The sequence below is a fragment of the Triturus cristatus genome, chromosome 12, assembly GCF_964204655.1.
Source record: "Triturus cristatus chromosome 12, aTriCri1.1, whole genome shotgun sequence".
Taxonomy (NCBI): Eukaryota; Metazoa; Chordata; class Amphibia; order Caudata; family Salamandridae; genus Triturus; species Triturus cristatus.
Window position 1 is genome coordinate 859644835 of NC_140595.1, and position 19379 is coordinate 859664213.

Sequence of the window (19379 nt, forward strand, 5' to 3'; positions counted from 1 at the left end):
GCCGCTCCCGCCCCCTCCTACCTGAGCGGACCCCCCACCCGCCCCGGGCTCAGAGTCTGTTGATGCTGGGGGATATCAAGGTCTATGGATGGGGGGTTTCGGGGTCTGTGGAGAGGGGGTCCAGGGTCTATGAAGGTTGGTCTAGGAGGGGCCCGGCTCCTCCAATAACCTCAGACTGGCCTTGGCCGCTCCCAGCCCCCCTGCTACCTGAGCGGACCCCTCCCCACCCCCCGGCTAACTGAGCGGACCCCGGCTCTCGCCCCCTCATTTCTTGTCCGGAAGTCAGGAGCGCAGCGTTTCCACTCCCGGTTCAGCGGCGGTAGAGTCAGCACTAGCACTGATTGTTAACTCCCACTACCTGATGCGTATGATCGTCTTCACTTCCGGGTCAGCGGGGTTGGCACCAGCAGCAAATGTTGACTCCTCCCACTATCGGACGCGTGTCACTGTTTCCACTTCCGGGTCGGCGGCAGCAGAGTCAGCCCGGCACCAATGCTAAGAAGGCCCATTCTTTTTCCTGTGTCCTGCCTTCCTCTTCCGGGTTAGTGAGGTCAGAGTCAGCGCCAGAAGCGAATGCTGCTCGGTCTCGCCCTACTTCCCTTCGCCCAGCTGCATATAAGAGAAGGTGTCTGCAGTTATCTTCACCTTCAGACCCCCCCAGGGACAGCTTCCCAGGCCCCAGTGCTGCCCCTGCCCCAGGAGGGAGGGGGACAGAGTCTGCTCAGGTAGGAGATTGTCTGCAGCTTCTGCTGTGTTTGTAGCAATAGACTGGATAACCCTGGAGGGAATCTGTGCCGGGCTGGGCTCTTCTATCCGGGGACCTCTGGGGGGCTTTCCTTCCGTTCCTGAGGATGTATGTGATCAATATTTGTGTTACAGAGGGGATCTCTTCACTGCACTGCATCATACTGCACTGTGAGGAATCTTTGCACACTGCACTGCATCTTACTGTTCTACGAGAAACCTGTGCATGCTGCGCTACTGTTAACTGCACTGAAATAAATCTGTGTACGCTGCATTGCACCTTGCAGTACTATGAGAAATCTGTGTGCACTGCATCTTACTGCAATATGAGAAATCTCTACACACCGCAGTTCATCTCACTGTACCATGAGGAATATGTACACTCTGCACTGTATCTTTCTACACTATGAAAAGTTTGTGCATGCAGCACTGCATCTTACTTCACTATGAGGAATCTGTGTACACTGCATCTTACTGCACTATGAATAAATCTGTGCATGCCGCATTAAAGAATATGTACACACTGCACTGCGTCTTACTGTGCTATGAGCAATCTGTGCATGCTGTGCCTACGTTTAGTGCACTATGAGGAACCTGTACACTCCGCACTGCATCTTCCTGTACTTTGAGGAATGTGTGCACACTGTACTGCATATTACTCCATTATGAGGAATCTGTGCACACTGCATTGCATCTTACTGCACTGCGAGGAATATATCCACACTACATTTTACGGCACTGTGAGGAATTTATGAATGCCACACTCCAGCCTAATGCAGTACGAGAAATCACTGCATGCTACACTGCATCTTGCTGCACTAAGAGGAATCTGTACACACCACACTTCATCTTACTGTACTATGATGAATCTTTACACTCCGCACTGTATCTTCCCGCACTATGAAAAGTTTGTGCATGCAGAACTGCATCTTACTTCACTATGAGGAATCTGCATATGCTACACTGCATCTTACTGCTCTATGAGGAATCTATTCACACTGCATTTACTGTATTATGAGGAATCTGTTCATACTGCACTGCTTCTTACTGCACTATGAGGAATCTGCACATGCTACACTGCATCTTACTGCACTATGAGGAATCTGTGCACGCTGTACTGCATTTTACTGCAGTATGATGAATCAGTGCGTGCTGCACTGCATGTTACTGCACTATAAGAAATCTGTGGACTGCACTGCATCTTACTGAACTACCAGGGTTATTTATAGAGGATCTCTGCCAGGATCCGGGCTGAGCTGGGCTCATCTATCTGTGGACTTCTGGGGGGCTTTCGCTCCAGCCCTGAGGGTGTTTGTGGTCATCATTTGTATCAAAGAGGGGATCTGTGCTGGCACTGCATCTTACTGCACTGTGATGAATCTGTGCACCCTGCATCTTACTGCACAGTGATGAATCTGTGCACCCTGCATCTTACTGCACAGTGATGAATCTGTGCACACTGCATCTAACTGCACCATGACCAGGGTTATTTATAGAGGATCTGTGCCAGGATCCTTGCTGAGCTAGGCTGGTCTGCCTGGGGCCCTCTGCAGGGCTTTACTTTTGGCATCAGGGCTGTTTGTGATCATTATTTGTCCCTCCTTCTTTACAAGCTGTTCCTGATTCCTCACTTCTTTTCCTCACCACACTGTCCAAGTTCTTCCTTTGACATCTCCTCCTTACTCTCCCAAGCCCTTTCTCCCACCCACGCATTTTTCACTGCCTAATCTTTTTCCCATGATCTTTTGTCCATTCTGTGCTTCATCGTTTCTTTCTGCCATTTTGCATTTCTTCTTTCTCAACACCGTTCTAATTCTTCCTCCACCTTTCCAATGTTACTCTCTACTCAAGGATCCTAATCCTCTTTTCTCGCCCCATCTGCTTCTTTCCCCTCTACGTTTTGACCAATATGTTCTGGTCCTTAATCTTCGTTAGTGTTCAAGGCACAGGCAGTCCCTGGCAATAGCACTGACTGTGAGCATTTAAACACAACACTGCATCCACATCTATCATGGCGTTCAACGATCTGGATGTTGAACGTCATGATACATGCGCACTGTGAACCATTTTCCCTGCAGAAAGACTATAATGTTTTGTTTAAGTGAATCAGATTGCAATATAGGGGAATCAATTACAGCTGAATTTTCTTCTGAGCACAGTTTCAGGATATGAAAGTGCTTACAGACAGGGAGGGCCTTAAGAAAGTTCTGCATAAATAATATTTCAGGAACTAAACACGTGTTGGCAGCAACAAGTACATTTAGAGTTTGTGTTGTAGTTGAACAATAATTCTGATTGGACCTTGAAGATGATTATGGTGTTTATTTGCAGACAAACTTTGTCAAATAAGTTTGCTGCATATTAGTCTTAACTTCTTGAAGGAAACTGATGGTGCGCAGATAGGCATATGTATATGCATTTTAAAGCACACTTGGTCAGTAGCCTTGATTGCAGCAAATTAAGGCTTAACAAGAACTGCGGGTCTAGGGCTGTACCTCAAGAAATGTTAGCAGAGGGAATAATAAATGTTGCATTTTAATAAACATTGTACAAGTAGATTTTGTAGGGTGTGAATTTATCTCATTCTAATTCGAACCGTTACAAGATATTTTCAACCCCTCCCTAAGAACCACTGTTACCAAGTTTTGGAAAAAATGGCATCAATGGTGCTTATTAGGGACATTTATTTATTTAGTTGTTTTGTCTTCTCATACTTGACTTTTTAGCTTATTTGTTATTTTTAGTACAGTATGTTAGTACAGGAGACAGTTCTTGTGCTGATAGCATGGGGGAATTCTCATGCCCAGACTCTATAACACGCAGAGTGTTAAAACTCTGTGTCCATGGTTCAATTAAGTAATCCCAGGTTTGAGCTTCCATCGTTTATTCTTGGCTGTGATGTGACAGAGCTTTGCCATCGCTTGAATTACAGGCCACGTTTGGAAAGAACTTAGCCTCAGAAAGCAGATAAAACTCAATAATAGAGCACAAAGTGTGATAATCTAAGGTGCCCCCGTCAACACAGAATTGATACCTGTTAGATTTGGGGGTCTCTAATTGGCATAGGTAGATACCTGTGACAAATAGGGACCCTTGCTTCTAGTCAGGGTAAGGGGCTACACTCCTAAAATAACCCCTGCTCACCCCCTTTGTAGCTTGGCACGAGCAGGCAGGCTTATCTCAAAGGCAGTGTGTAAAGCATATGTGAACACATACAGTAATACAGTGACAACACTACAAATGGACACCACACAGTTTGTATTATAAAAATAAGTATATTTATATAGACTTAACACAAGACCAAACAACACAAATCCAAAATACTGTACTCAAAAATAGTCTCTCAAATGTTATAAAATAGCTCAGTTCTCTCAAGTTGTAAATGCAACACTTTACTCTCAATGTACCTTAGATGCGTAGCGCAAACAAAAGGGTTGCAGGGAAGGTGATGCATTGGTTCCTTACACACAGGGGAGTGGATTTGTCGGTTCCTTACTGCTGCGCAGGGGAGTTGATGCTCGCTTCCTTACTGTGTGGGGAGTTGATGCATCGGTTTCATACTGCTCTCCAGTGAGATGCGATACTCTTCTCCGGTGCGATATGACAAAATAGTGTCTTGGTTGCGATGCGACAACGTTGGTGTGATGTGCTCCTAAGAAATCAGATCCTGCTACAAGACGAACCTCTGCCTGAGGAGAAGGAACCGGGAAAGCTGTAGGAGTACTGTGCCTGACCTGGGGAATTGGCATGCAGTGGTTGCCTTGCTGCTGAAGGAGAGGAGAAAGATTTCTGATAAACTTTGCTTCAACTTGTGCTGTTTAAGGTCTCCAAGGGCTTGTGCTGAGCTTGCCCCCTGAACGAAGTCCCAGGACCAGTGGACTTCCCCTCCTGTTCTCCCCGTGAAGCTGACGCCGAGAGAAGTGTGCGCCTCCCAACTCTGCGCGTACTTTAGCAAGCCTGTGCCCCCCTGACCGGCCCAAGCACCGTGACTAAGGCCCTCGAGCCGTAGCTTGCAACGCAAAGGAAGAACTTCGTGACAGTTGATTTGCCTCTCTGCATCGTGCCACTTTGCGTGCCCCCCTACCCTTGCTGAGGGCAGGCTGTGGCTCAGAGTGGTTGGTACGTGGCTCTCCACCGGAGCGTGCTGCCGGCTTCGCATCGCGCTGAGAACAAAGGCGCCGTCCACAAGGGTACGGCTCGAACGCCGCAACGAAGAGCCAGCGCATCGTATGTCTGCACCGTCCCCCTGAGCACCGCAACGGAGGTCCCCTTCGAGCCGGAGCTCGCACCGCGATTGAAAGGACAACGCGCCGTACACGTGCGCTGAGGATTCACTGCGCCGTCCCTGATTAACTTCTACAAAGACCAAGGTACTGTGCCCCCTTCACACCGTAAGGTGCACACGTCACCCGGAGTGTCTGCCAACGCTTGTGAGCCCCGCTCGCAAGCCTCTTACCACCACACGAACCGGCCGACGCGCACGAAGCGCTCAGACCTCCTGAACTAAGCTTTAACCAAGAACGCTTTATCTAAATAGTATTGTGGGCCCGTTTTACACATTATTGGGTCTTGTCATAAGTCTGCTTACATAAAGAAGTATATTTTTGATAACCCAGTGTGGAGTCCATTTGTGGGGGGTGTCATTGAATTGTTGTATGTGATCACAAATGCTTAACCATTACGCCTGAGATAACGCATTGTCTGCTCGCGCCAAGCTACCTAGAGGGTGAGCAGGGGTCATTGTTAGAGTGTAACCCCTTACCCTGACTGGAGGAAAGGTTCCCTGCTTGATAGAAGTACCTACCTGTGCCAACCAAAGAATCTGGATTCTAACAGCAGGACTGATCCTGCACACAGGTGTGTGTCAGCAGGGCTGATCCTGCACACAGGTGTGTGTCAGCAGGGCTGATCCTGCACACAGGTCTGTGTCAGCAGGGCTGATCCTGCACACAGGTCTGTGTCAGCAGGGCTGATCCTGCACACAGTGAGATGCGATACTCTTCTCCGGTGCGATATGACAAAATAGTGTCTTGGTTGCGATGCGACAACGTTGGTGTGATGTGTGAACGCCCAACGGCCGTGCGGTGACTCGATGATCTTTGGAGCCGCGACAGGCCCTGCAACGCGCTTCCCCAGTGATGCGACGATGACCTCTGTGGCAGCGTCCCACTTTTCTGGCGATGTGCCGCGCTTCGGCGATGCGATGATGGCAGCGGCGGCTCGCTTCCTCGGCGATTCGATGACCGCAGCTGCGGCGGCGACACACTTCTTGTTGTCGCGCTCCCAGCAACACGCAGTCTCTCAGCAGGCACTTCAATTCCCAGCAAGGGAATTCAGGGGGGAGCTGGTTGGTGAAGCAACCACTGCAGGCCAACCCCCAAACACACAGCACAGGGGTAGTCTCCTCCTTCAGCTTCCTGGTTCTTCTCCTCAGCAAAGGATCGTCTTGATTCCCAGAAGTGATCTAAAGTTCTTGGGCTTGGGTCCCAATATTTATTCTACTTTTCTCTTTGTTCTCTGAAGGCAGAGAGGCCTTTGCCTAGTCCAAACCAGTTCTGGTCAGTCCTGGAGCACTTTGTTGACATGTCTCCTCCTTTCCTTTCACAGTGCAGGGCAGGGACATCAGACACACCACAGGAGGTGGAGCCATTATTGTGGAGGGAAGGCCCAGCTCTATTCAGGTCCCAGGTGCAACCCCTCCCATCCATCTAGATGCAGATCTCTCTATTCAGCCTTGTGCTGACTCACCCTGTCTCCTGGAATCCCCCAGCCCCTGTCACTCAAACTCCAGACAAGGAATACACAGCCTAGCAGAGGCAGGTTTGGATGGTTAGACAAGAAAATACCTACTTTCTAAAAGTGGTATTTTCAAACACAGGATGTTAAAACCAACTTCACTAAAAGATGTATTTTATCATTCTGAGTTCAGGCATACTAAACTCGAATTTCTACCATGTTCATTATTATTATTAAACTTTATTGTTTGATTAATTAAAACCTTACAATATATACGCAATAATTCATAACAGTAAAATTAGTTATAAAATCAAGTATAAAAACATTTAAACTTTAAGTTTGTTACACTATTGACATATTATGTACTTCCTACATTGCATTCTTTAAATTTTTGATATTCTAACTTAATTCTCAGTCTCATTAAAATTTTTACAAAAGCCGAGTTTAAAATTATATCATCAGTATGGAGGCATCTTATTAATGCTTGTCTGCAACTCCTTATTCCACGAACATTAACATGTCTCTTAAGAAACTGCTCGACCCCATTCTTTCCAACATCCCCAACCTTAGATCCCTTGACCATATCCCCCTTCCCTGGACGGACCACTTTTTGGTTCCCCTAGTATGGGACAATATTACTGTGCCCCCGCCACTCCCAAAAATTAGAACGTACTCCAGACAATGGCAAAAATTGGAACCAGAGGTCTGGGCAGCCAAACTTCGAGAAAACGTTCCTCATCCCCCCAATAACACCTTAGAAGGGGATAAAAAATTCAGTACCTGGATCACTCAATCGCTTGACGCCATCCTGCCCAAAACCCACTCTCTTAGACATATCAAGAGAGTCAACCCCTCACCCTGGTATACCCCGGAACTCAATCTGCTACGTAAGGCGTGCAAAAGACATGAGCGTAACTGGAGGAAGGAAAAAACCGAGGAACGGAAAGAGGCATTCCGTGCCGCGGTAAAATCCTATAAAAAAGAGCTCCGTAGCATCAAAGCCAGTTTCTACGAGGACAGAATTAAAAACGCGGCCTGTTCAGCACACGAAACCTACTCAGTTCTAAAAGAACTACTCCACGCCCCTGACCCCCCACTCAAACCCCTCGACCCCAAAGCAGCGGAAACCAAATGCCAAAAATTAGCCACTTTCTTCGATGAGAAGATTCAAAACATTCTCCTAACCATTCCCCCCCCCGAACAGGACCCCACACAGCCGGATCCTACCATCACTACCGCCAACCCTCCACTGCCACCAGCCCTCCAACCCTCCCTGGACACCTTCGGGCCCGTAACAACGGAAGAAGTAGGAGCTATGCTGGCCGCAATTAAAAGTGGTTCTCCCCTTGATCCTGCCCCCCTCCGCTTCCTAAAAAAAGTGTCAAATACCATCATCCCCCCCCTCACGGCCCTGATCAATTCCTCCTTCTCAGAGGGCATTGTCCCCCCCAGCTGGAAAGCGGCAGCAGTCAAAGGTCTGCTGAAAAAACCCTCTTTAGACCCGCAGGACTTCGCCAACTACAGGCCCATATCCCTTCTCCCTGGAAACAGCAAGATCGCTGAGAAGCTGGTAAATAAACAACTATCGCTTTACCTAGAAAGCAACAACCTCTTAGCGGCCTCCCAGACAGGGTTTCGTCCAGGTCAGGGCACCGACATCGCCCTCCTGACAGCAGTGGAGAAGGCCAGAAGCGTTCTGGATACGGGAGGATCAGTGGCAGTGATCCTCCTAGACCTCAGTGCGGCCTTTGACACTGTAGACCATCCCACCCTAATCCACCGACTGGGAGAGATCGGACTAAAGGGTCTGGCCCTGAAATGGCTAGAATCCTTTCTGACTGGACGCTCCTTCCAGGTGCGGGAAAACGACAGCTGCTCATCCATCATCCCCCTCCGGTGTGGAGTGCCACAGGGCTCATCCTTGAGCCCTACACTTTTCAACGTGTACATGGCCCCACTGGAGAAGAGGGTCAGCTCGTACGGCGTGTCAGTCATCAACTACGCCGACGACACTCAGCTGGTAGTTACCCTTTCCCACCCTCACCACGCCCCATCCGACCTCCACAGCTGCCTTTCTGAAATCCACCGATGGATGAATCTCTCCTCATTAAAATTGAACGGGTCCAAGACTGAGATCCTCCTGATGGGCCACAATGGGCCCTCCCTACCACCTCACCTTTGGCCCAGGTGCCTTGGGGATCCTCCCGCACCTAAGGAAGAAGTTAAGAGCCTGGGTGTGTGGATTGAGAAGGACATGAGTTTCAGAACCCAGGCAAAGAGAACTGCAGGAACATGCTTTGGACTACTTAGAGCCTGCAGGAAGATCTTTCCCCTGCTCCCAGAGACCGCAAGGAGGCTCCTCATCCAGGGTCTAATCCTGGCAAGATTAGACTACTGTAACGCTATATACTTGGGAGCTCCTGAAGCCACCTTGAATTCACTGCAGAAAGTCCAAAATGCTGCAGCCCGCCTACTTACGGGCACACCTGGAAGATCCTCCGCCAGGCCAGCCCTCAACTCTCTCCACTGGCTCCCAGTCAGAGAAAGGGTCTTGTTCAAAGCCCTCTGTCTGGCCCACAAAACACTCAACAACAACGGTCCCCCTCTTCTGAGAGAACTTTTAATTCCATACAAAGCAGAGAGGGATCTCCGGTCCAATTCTGAAAATCTCATTGTAGTCCCTAGAGTGAGAAAAGCTAAGACCGGTGGCCGTCGCTTCTCGGTTCACACGGCGAAGAGATGGAACCAGCTACCCCGAAAACTTAGGACTGAACCGAACTATCTCCAGTTCAGAAAGACCTTAAAGACCTTCCTTTTCCCGCAAATATAATCCCATTAGTTGGCCAAAACCCCTGGAGAAGCAGATCAGCGCTGGGATGCTCTTCGGAGTTACTACGCGCTCTACAAAACCATTAAATTAAAATTAATTAAACCATTAAAAAGAATAGATTTTCAGTTCTGGACAAACACAAAGTAGATGCATGATGTTTTCTTCTCCAAGTTTGCATAAGGTGCAAGTCATTGGACCCTCTGTACTCCACCATGGCATTAGATGACATGAGCCTGGAAATGTTCCAAAGCGGGCTTTTATAAAAATGTGTTTGTTTCTCAGACAAAGGAGTTTCAAGGTACGGTTGCACTTTAACCTTGGTATAGCCATTCAGGAGCGGCCACGCATGTTTTCTTTTTGAAAAGGTGTCTTTATCCAGAAGTAATGATAAATGCTTTGTAGAACTATTAATTACTTTTTTAAAAGAGTTCAAAGTAATTGGCATTTCCCAGACCGAGTTTGCTGAATATTCCTCTAACGATGTAACTAGGTATTTCCACGCCTCGGCTTTCCGGTTTAAATTTATTTCCTGCCACAATAGTTTGGACAGTTGATTAACAGTATCCGTTTTTATCCTTTTCCACACTTTAATAAATTGACCTTTTCGAGCAAGGACCTGATTGGTCATCCCAAATTCCATTTGTATCTGCGCAGGTGATGCATTATGTGGAATTAAAAAGAGTGCTTTATAGATTTTCGTGACTGCGTTATTAATTATGACCGAGTCTTTTCCACACAATGCTTCACTACCATATGTCAAAGTTGGTAAAAGTTTTGCTGATAGTACTTTCAACAAAGGGCCATAACTCTGCCCTCCTATGGATTTCTGTATAATTCTAAATGCCACTAGCAATATTTTTGCTTTCCGTCGAATATCCATCTTGTGTGGTTGATATGATCCTCGATCATCAAATAATACTCCTAAATATCTATATGTATTTACTTGCTCTAATTGTGAGTTATCCAGAAACCATTTATACTTATGTTTTGACCTTGAATATTTCTTAATTTCCATAATTTTTGTCTTTGATTCACTTATCACCATTCTATTTTCTGTGGAGTAGGCAGATATCCTATTTAACAGGCGTTGTAATCCAACCTTCGTTTGGTTAAGTAAAATAACATCATCTGCATATAGCAGGTTTGATATCATAGTGTTGGCAAGTTTGGGTGGACAAGCATTCACCCCATCCAGGGCTCGCGTTAGATCCGCTAAAAATAAATTAAAAAGCAACGGGACCAGGACACATCCTTGTTTCAAACCTGATGCTGTTGGAATTTTTACTGTTACTGTTAGGCCATCTCCCATCCGAACACTGACCCATGTGTCAGAGTAAAGAAGTTGGATTAAGTTTAAAAGGGAGAGAGGTATACCTAGATTTATTAACGTCTGCCACAAAAGGTCTCTCTGCACACAGTCAAAAGCTGCCTTAAAATCTACAAAACACAAGTATAATGATTGTTTCCTAGTAATGTATTTATCCATTAGAACAGATAACACAAGGATATTTGTTGTAGTACCTAATCCTTGTGTAAATCCAGTTTGATTAGGAGGAATGATCTGCTTTTCTCTTACCCAATCTGTTAGGTTAGATAGCAGTACACCGGCAAATAATTTGGCATCCGTATCCTGGAGTGTAATAAGTCAGTCATTTTCCGCCAAAGACCAATCTCCTTTTTTATGAATGGGAGCTATCAGTGATCCCTTCCAAGTTTCAGGTATTGATGATGACCGTACAATTTCATTAAAAACATTTGTCAGGTATCCTGACCATAGTCTGGGGTCATTCTTATAAAGTGCAAACGGTATACCATTTGGGCCTGGCGCGCCATTTTTTTGTTTCTGGATTAATTTACAAATTTGTTTATCTGTTATATAAATTTCTTGTATTTTGTCCTTTCTCATTGGCTCAGACATATTAGCCCTAGATTTCAGTCGTATTGTGTCCCCGACAGGATTTAAATGTATAGACAGAAACCTGATCCACTCATTCTCAGTTAGGGATGATGTTACAACTGTTCTCTTAGATCGTGCTAAGCCGTTTATCAACATCCAGAATTTTCTGGAGTTTGATTGTTTACTGCAGAAGAATACTTTAGCCCAAAAATCGTGTTTCTTTTTATTCTTTTCATCCCACAATAACTTCTGTAGGTTACGATTGACCCTTTTTAATTTTATGCCCAAATCCATATCTTTAGGATTCATTCTTTTCTTTCTCCTCAGTTGATTACGAGATCTTTTCAAAATCCTAGTTGTTACAGTTAGAGTAATTTTGTTCTCTCTTTCTGTTTGCACCTTTTCTTTTTTAAAGATTTTTTGCTTAAAGGTATTAACAAGTTTTTGTATAAAATTAACCCATTATTCAATTGCAGTTAAGGTGTTATCTTCAAAATATGTTTCTACAAATTTAAGGGCCGTCTTGTTAGTGTCTTCTTTACTATGCTCCTTCCATATTAATTTCTTATAGTTTACGGAGCCTGTCTGGCCTGGCAATGTTCTATATTCAGAATGTTTATTAACAGACAAATTAGTAATAAGTATTTGTTGACTGTGATCACTCTCAGATGCTTTTACAATTGAAAAAGAGATCACATTAATAAAAATATTCAAATATACCATAGTGTAATCAATTCTTGATTTATGGTCCTGTGAATAAAATGTCCAAGCCGGTGGGGAGTCTTGGGGTAACCTCCCGTTTAGGATTCTTAAGCCCAGCGCTTCTAGGTCATTAACAAAGTTGCGCCTAATTGGGTTTTAAAAGCATTAGGAACAGTTGGAAATATTTGCTGCGGAATTGCCCAGAAATTTTCTTGTTCCTGAATTAACTCATCTCTAATATTGGGTACAAACAAATGTAAATTAAAATCCCCTGATATAATATACTGTGTGAAAGGATCATCAATCATTAGCTGAGATAGCATTGCAGTAAGGGAAGTTGTCATAAAAATTCTATAACAACTAGATATTGTCGATAAATGTGCATTGCTTATTTTTCTTCTTAGGCCATTAATATTCCATGAGCATAATTTAAATAATTCATTTTCTTCATTTATTTTAGTTCTTTACTTTATTTTTGTATTCTGTCATTGTATTTTACTGCCATGGAGAGCCATACTTATCCACTTTTCATTGACTCCAATTGGTTTTTCCATTTCCACTAAATCCAGCGGTTGTTTAAACAATGATTCTGTCTTTCCAATTGCAGTTTTTAACACCGACTGTACCTGTAAGCCTATTTTATTTTGTTGAGGGAGATTCAGAGATAAAGGAATAGCAAATGGTTTCGGATACATTGTAGGCTTTGGCCTATTCATTTTTATTCCCCCGCTGAGAAAAATTTCCTTTACATTTATAATTAATTCGACTACAAGGATAGTGTCCAATGTTATCAATGTCATTTCCTTGCTACTATCAGGATTTGTAAGAAATTCAATGTTTTCACTTGAGATTTTTTCTAGGGAAGGAATAGATTTAAAGGGGTTGAATAATATTTCCTCTATTCAAGATATCATGGCTACCTCTTGAACAATATTCAGGGACAAAAATCAACTGTGGTTTATCATGTACTGTTATCTTTGGTCTTCCCAGATCTATAGTGGGAAGAAGGACATAATTTGAAATCTGCCGAGGCTCTTTGTCATGATCCCTTATACCATCATAGCTCGTAGTTTTTTGCCTCTGGAGATCCTGGGGACTATTGTAATTTATGCCCTGAGTTGGACGTAGGATTTTGTTTATTTGTTGACCATCCATGTCCTCTTTCCTCATAACATTGGTGTTTTCCTTTGCAAATAATTTCTTAGCAATTTCCATCTTATCGCAAGTACTGTATGGTAAGTTATATTGAGAATGAATTGTTCTTTGAAATATTGGTTGTATTTGGTTTTCACTCTCATCCTCTCTTCCCTTCTTAATCTTCTCATTTATAGTTGGAATTTTTATATTATCCATCTTTTCCATCTGTACCTGTATTGCTCTTTGAATTGTTTGTAAGTGTTGTCTTTCTACTTTCTCACTCTTCTCCACCTTCAGTTTTACATTGCTAGCGGTGATCATTGGTTTTGTTATTTTTTCCTTTCCATTTTGATCCGTTGGAATAATTTCTATTACACCATAAGATCCTAACAATCCACTCTCTTTCCCATATTTTTCTGGTTCTTAAGACTTTATTTCATTAGTTGATAATGAACTATCTCTGCCTTTTAAATTTTGAGTATCATTTGTGTCTTCTTTAGGATAATTTTCCCTAGTGCTTTTGTTAAATAGGGCAAAGTACTTCTTGTTACTTCCATTGGTTAGAGAGCTCCTATCCACATGAGATTCTTTAACTTGCTTTCCCTTAAAGCCTTCAGTTTGATTAAGATCGTTATCTTTCAAGGCATTAGACTTTCTTTCTGAATCTTTTGGTGTTATTACCAAACTAGATTTGGCTTTATTTCTTGCTTTACAGAGTTTTTTCTTATGCTTTTTTGATAAGTAATACTTTGGCAATTTATCTTCCATGTCCCCCTCCCCTTACTAGGGGGTTCTTCATCATTTAAACTTACGGATTTTTTAGTATCGTGTAGTGGACTCTGATCTACTTCGGTTCTTCTATTATCCGTAATTGCCATTATTGGGTGACAATTGATCTAATTTATTACTGTGCCCAGTTTTTTCCTGATGGTTCAGATGCATTTATTACTGGTTCCTCCACGATTTCTCCCTTACATGCATTGACCAGTTTCTTTGGCTCATCAGAAATCTTTCTTTCTTGTTGCAGGTCATTTCCTGTTAACGTGGTAAAACTACCTTTGTAGGGCGCTTCCCTAAAAGGGATACACTGATCAAACTCCTAATGTTGGTTTGCCTCGTATTTTGGATTGATGTAATTGATTTTACAATTCTCTCCTTCTTCCTTATGTTTCACATTTTGCAGACTTATTCTTACATCTTCAAGAATTGTAGTCATTGCCTGAGGTAATGTTATTAATTTACTTATTATTGGGGCACATTTGCAATCAATGGTTGTAGTATAGGCCTGCGTTTGTGCTCTTTTGATTAGGCTATTTAACTCAGCTAGTTTCTGATCAATGCTCACCACCGAGCTTGCCATCACATTAAGTAGGTCCACTTGAATCTCCATTTTATTTGATTGGAATGTCAAAGCTTCTAGTGTCATAGCGGATGTACGATAGAAAATATCCCAAATTGGCCGTTATTCCTGATTAGTTGTAGTTGTGGAATGATGGTGTTGTTGGCTACTCAATTTTTTTTAACATTACAGTTCAAATAAGTGTCATTCTCGGTCCCCCCTTCATTAGGTAATTGCTTTCCCTGTATTTTTTTTGCTTTACAATGAGATGCAGAGTTATTAAAGGTACATCTATTACTTGGTGTACTACATAACTGTATGTCCTCTTTACTTTTTCTATATACTCCATTGTTTGCTTTATATCCATCCTGGTCATCCATGTTAAGGTAGTCCATTAAACTATTATCCTTGTCAGATTCTTTGTTTGGAGCGATATCACCATCAATTTTTACACAGACATCACTACTAACTATGCATGGTGATGTTCCATCTCTATTTAATTCGTGAGGCTCTTGATTTACTATTAGTAATATTGTGTTGGTCCCTGTGCCAGGTTCCCATTTGATTTTCTCAATTATTACATTTACCTCCAAAGGTGGCTGATTACTGACAATCGATATATCCAGTGATCTTTCAGGTACATCTAAATCAGTCTGTTCCTTTTGGATTGCTTGGACTACACTTAGCATTTCAAGATCCGTAACATGACCCTTTATTGTATTTAATTTTACAATGTTTTCCCTCTCTAAAGGAAACATAGACATACTCAATGTTTGCACATCTGAAACTTGACCGAGATTTTGAACATTTTTATTATCCGGCTTAATTTGTGTTTGAAGATTACTTGCTTCTACTGCTGTTTGCATCGACATCATAGCCTCCAATTGATCCTTCATAAAGTCGAATCTATATCGAATTTTTGAAGACTTTTCAAACATTCGTGCAATAGGAGAAATTAAAGATTGATTCCTTCCTACTGTATTTGTTTTTATTTTGGGTACTTTTAGTACTTGAGCTTTTCTTGTTTTTCTTGTGCTAGTTGCAGAGGCTCTATCTCTGCCCGAGCGCATAGTGGAACCACTCCAACCAGTACTTTTTACGAGTGCCTTTCTTGTGCTCCAATAATCCAGATGCAAACCGGACCTCAGGTAGAACACAAACTGCACCTAGATCAACTATGCCACCCCTAGATCCTCCTGGCACGCTCTCTACCGCCCGTTACTACTGCTGTAACTCGCGGCGGCACTCAATAACGGGGTGCCCTTTGGCCTGCTTTTCAGCTTCCTTCTAATTCCACAGTCACCAGCGTATTCACATCTACAGCACTGCAACGCAATGCACCAGTTACGTTGGATTTACCGGGGGATGAAGCAATGAGATAGTAAGGTACAAAGTAATAATTGTCCCGGAATAAACACCACCCCCTCCTCCCCGTGCTCCACGCTCCCGTGCACAAGATGGGGAGAGAAATACTTGCAGAGTAGCCAGCACTTCACTCGCGGCGCTCTCAGCACCTCGCGGCTCCTCAGATACTCTCTCCCGGTTCTCTACTTGCTACTGGGGTTGAGGGGGTTACAGGTTTGCGGAGGGTTGGGGTAAGGAACAGCGCCTGCTTCTACCCGCTCTGCGCTCCGCTACCCGTGATCTGGTATGATCTGGTGTCCGGGGGTGCACTTAAATCCCCCCTCAGACCACGGAAAAGCGGGTGCTCAAGAGCGGAAGGGGGCGGAAGATAGAGCTGCTGAGCCGCAGTGCTGTGATAGCCGGGGAGAAGGAGCGGGGAGCAGAGAACTGGCGTGGCTGCTCCGCCCAACTCAACCCACTGAAGCCACTGGTGCTGTGCTGTGCTGTACTGACACCTGTACCTCCAGCCACCGATGACTACCGTTGGTCTTACTAGTCCTGACGCCCTCTCGTCCTCTCGCTCCTGCAGCTGTTCAACCTGCTCATCCGCTCCCCGGCTCACACGGCCGCTTCGCTTCGCTTGCTCGCCTCCCTCCCTCGCTCGCTCGCTCCGTCAGCAGTAGAGCAGGGATCGCGGATATCGGGAATCCACGGGAGGGCTTCAAGGGGTCTTTAATTTTAAACGTGGTTCGGCAGCACTTTTCTGGAAATGCTGAGCGGGAGCTAAGAATAGCAGTACGGCGGTGTGGCGTCCTCGTAGTGCTTTCGCTCCGACTCGATTGGCAATCCGCAATCCGCAAAACCTGGACTGGAAACAGCAACTAACACCAGCCTCCTGACTTCGAGAGAGTCTAACTCTACTATGTTCCCTGAGTCAGTTAGGATTATAAAATGTAATAATCATACTGCCCATTCTGGCCTATGGAGAACAGGTAGCTTTGCAATAGTGAAAAACGAAAATGGCTGTAATTCACTATTAGGACATGCCACACACACACCAGGGCATGTCCTACCTTTTACCTACAATGCACCCTGCCCTTGGGCCTACCATAGGGGGGATGTCAGGAACTCAATTGCTTGCACACTTACCGCTTCTGTTCCAAGAAAGACTATGTTGATTCGGCACCTTAAGCCGAGAAGGTTGCATCCCCATCTGTGGCTTCTGTTTTACACATTGCTCCTGTTGCAAACCAGCTCGAACTCCATCCAAGATGGCGGCCGCCGTCTATTCAATGTGACATGCTCTAGTCTTCTGGAGAAAGGCTCGAGCCCAAGCCAATCTGCTGCGCGAGCGCCCGGTGAGCCGTGCACTTCAACCGAGGAATTCCGCGTTGACAGCCGCGTCTCTCAGCTGTTCCAGTGAAGAGACTCAATTCCTGTAAGAGTTTCCCCCCCCCTAATTTTTACCCATTAGTATTTATAGGGTATGCCCACCGGGAACCCGTTGCCCTGATTAGAGCCCACTATTTTTATCAGTGTCTTCCCTTCATTTTCCTCCCCCTTTGAAATAACTCGAGTTCACATGTTTTTTAGACGCGCTGAGTAAAGCGTACGTCAAAATAGTTTTCAGCCAGAGTTCCAGAGAGAATTCAGAGTGAAGAGAGTTCATCGACTTCTGTGGAAGTATTTCATTTCCCAGTCAGCGTTCATTACCGTGAGTCCAGAGAGCATCCAAGAACACAGCGAGACCAAGTAAGACAGAGACTTCTTGCTATTGGTTCAGGAGACTGAAGAGATGTATTTAATTGACTTTTTCCACAATTTATCTGAGAGCAAGAGTTATCACCTTTCCATACAAGAATATTGGAGCCTGTTAAGACTACTGAGAAGAGCGCTATAGTTCTTCAGCATTCCAAGAGAGTTAGGCTTAGTGCAGCTACTCCAGGTATGAAAGTCAGTTCCCTGTGAGAGTTAGAGTTTGGTTAAGGTTTAGATCAATGACATAATTGTTCCCTTCTCACTCCAGGTTGTAAAACTTAGGACTGCAGCACTATAGGAACACAAATTTCACTACCATCAAGAAAGAGGCAAAACTGTGCCTACATCAGGTAGACTATGTTCTAATATGGGAGGGAGAGAGGAAACCCAGGGAATAGGGAGGAAATAGAATTGTAAGGTTGTTCTTTTCCCCCTTCTGCAGGTCAGCCAGATCCTTCCTGAATCTAGAAAACTGAGGAGAAAATGTAATACAGAAGATTCAGAATAGAGAAGGTGGCAGCTCCTGAGATCGCAGGCAGTCTCTTTCTTTTCCATTCCCCTTTCCCCCGTGGGTGTCTATACAGAATTATTCTGTCTCGGTAACAGCGCTGGGGATTTGGGACTTGTCATCTGCTTTCTTGGCACCAAGGTGAGAAACCTGACCGGTGACTAATATGTATAAAAGGGAAGGTTTAGTGACTGGCAAGTGGGTGCACTTGCCCAGTCAGCATGGCAGTACCAGACTGCACACAGGCTCTGCAATGGCAGACCTGAGACACACTTTACAAGTTGCTTCGGTGGGTGGCACAATCCGTGCTGCAAGCCCACCAGCAGCATTGGTTACAAGCCCTGGGCACACGCAGTGCACTGTACTAGGGTCTAACAAGTAAGCCGATCATGGAGTCACTAATCCATACATCAATTTACCATAGGGAGCAATGTGGCACTGAACAGCAGTGGCACAGTGCCCAAAGCATCTATAACCAGCAAAAACACATGAGGCAACAGCAAATAAATGGAAGGGAGACCCACGCCAATGGTGCCAGGTCTAACAATACCCAAACATGCCCTACTAACATTGGTAACAGCAGAATATTTAAAGGTGAACCCTTTGTGAAAATATTTGGCAACAGGGTGTGATGGGTAACATGGCTACAAAGGAGCTACCTTGGATCTTGTCATTGGTAAGACCAACTCCATCCGCCTGAATTCGATCCTCCCATGTAATTGGACAGACCACTATTGCATCACCTTTCTAATCTTGGATTCGGTAAGAGCAAGTAGAGCCCAGCCTAAGAACCCAAAACAGTTGAAAAGATGTCTAAGAAACATCAACCCGCAAGATCTGACTGCTCTCTACGATAACATCCTGCCCCCTCCCTTGCACATGTCGGATGTCCACGACCTTGCGGCCCATTATAACCACTCAATGCTTAATTTACTAGACACGGTTGCTCCACTACAGACGAAAAGAATGTCCTCTAAACTCTCCAAACCATGGTACAATGCTAGTCTTAATTCCGAAAGAAGAAATTTAAGACTTGCAGAAAGGTTATGGCAATCCCATCCCTCCCTCGAACATCTCTACCATTTGTGATCCCTGAGAAGCATTTACAATAAACGCATCTGATGCTCGAAGGCCACCTTTTTCAGAACTCAACTTGACCAAGCAAAAAAAAGTCCAAAAAAAACTGTTCGAACTCATCAAGTCCCAAGCTAACAGTTATCCTAATCTCTCGTCACTGGGTCAAGGGTCAGTGCCGAACTGTGAAGAATTTGCTGACTTCTTTATGGATAAGACTATTAAGATTGAAACTAAATTACGTTCTGCCCTTGTTCACCTGTCAATCAGTTCACTGAACACCCTCCATCCCCTAGGTGTGGATATCATT

The 19379-nt window shown here is 44.6% G+C and overlaps 1 protein-coding gene across 2 annotated transcripts in view; it reads left to right on the forward strand.

Annotated features, from left to right (window-relative positions):
* Positions 1-543: 543 nt before the first annotated feature.
* The window catches only part of LOC146783118 (uncharacterized), a 77766-nt gene continuing 58930 nt past the window's right edge, over positions 544-19379 (forward strand). For both annotated transcript variants that reach the window (XM_085637093.1, XM_085637092.1), the window contains exon 1: positions 544-725. The gene's annotated coding sequence lies outside the window, so the exon portion shown is untranslated. The remainder of the gene's footprint in view (positions 726-19379) is intronic.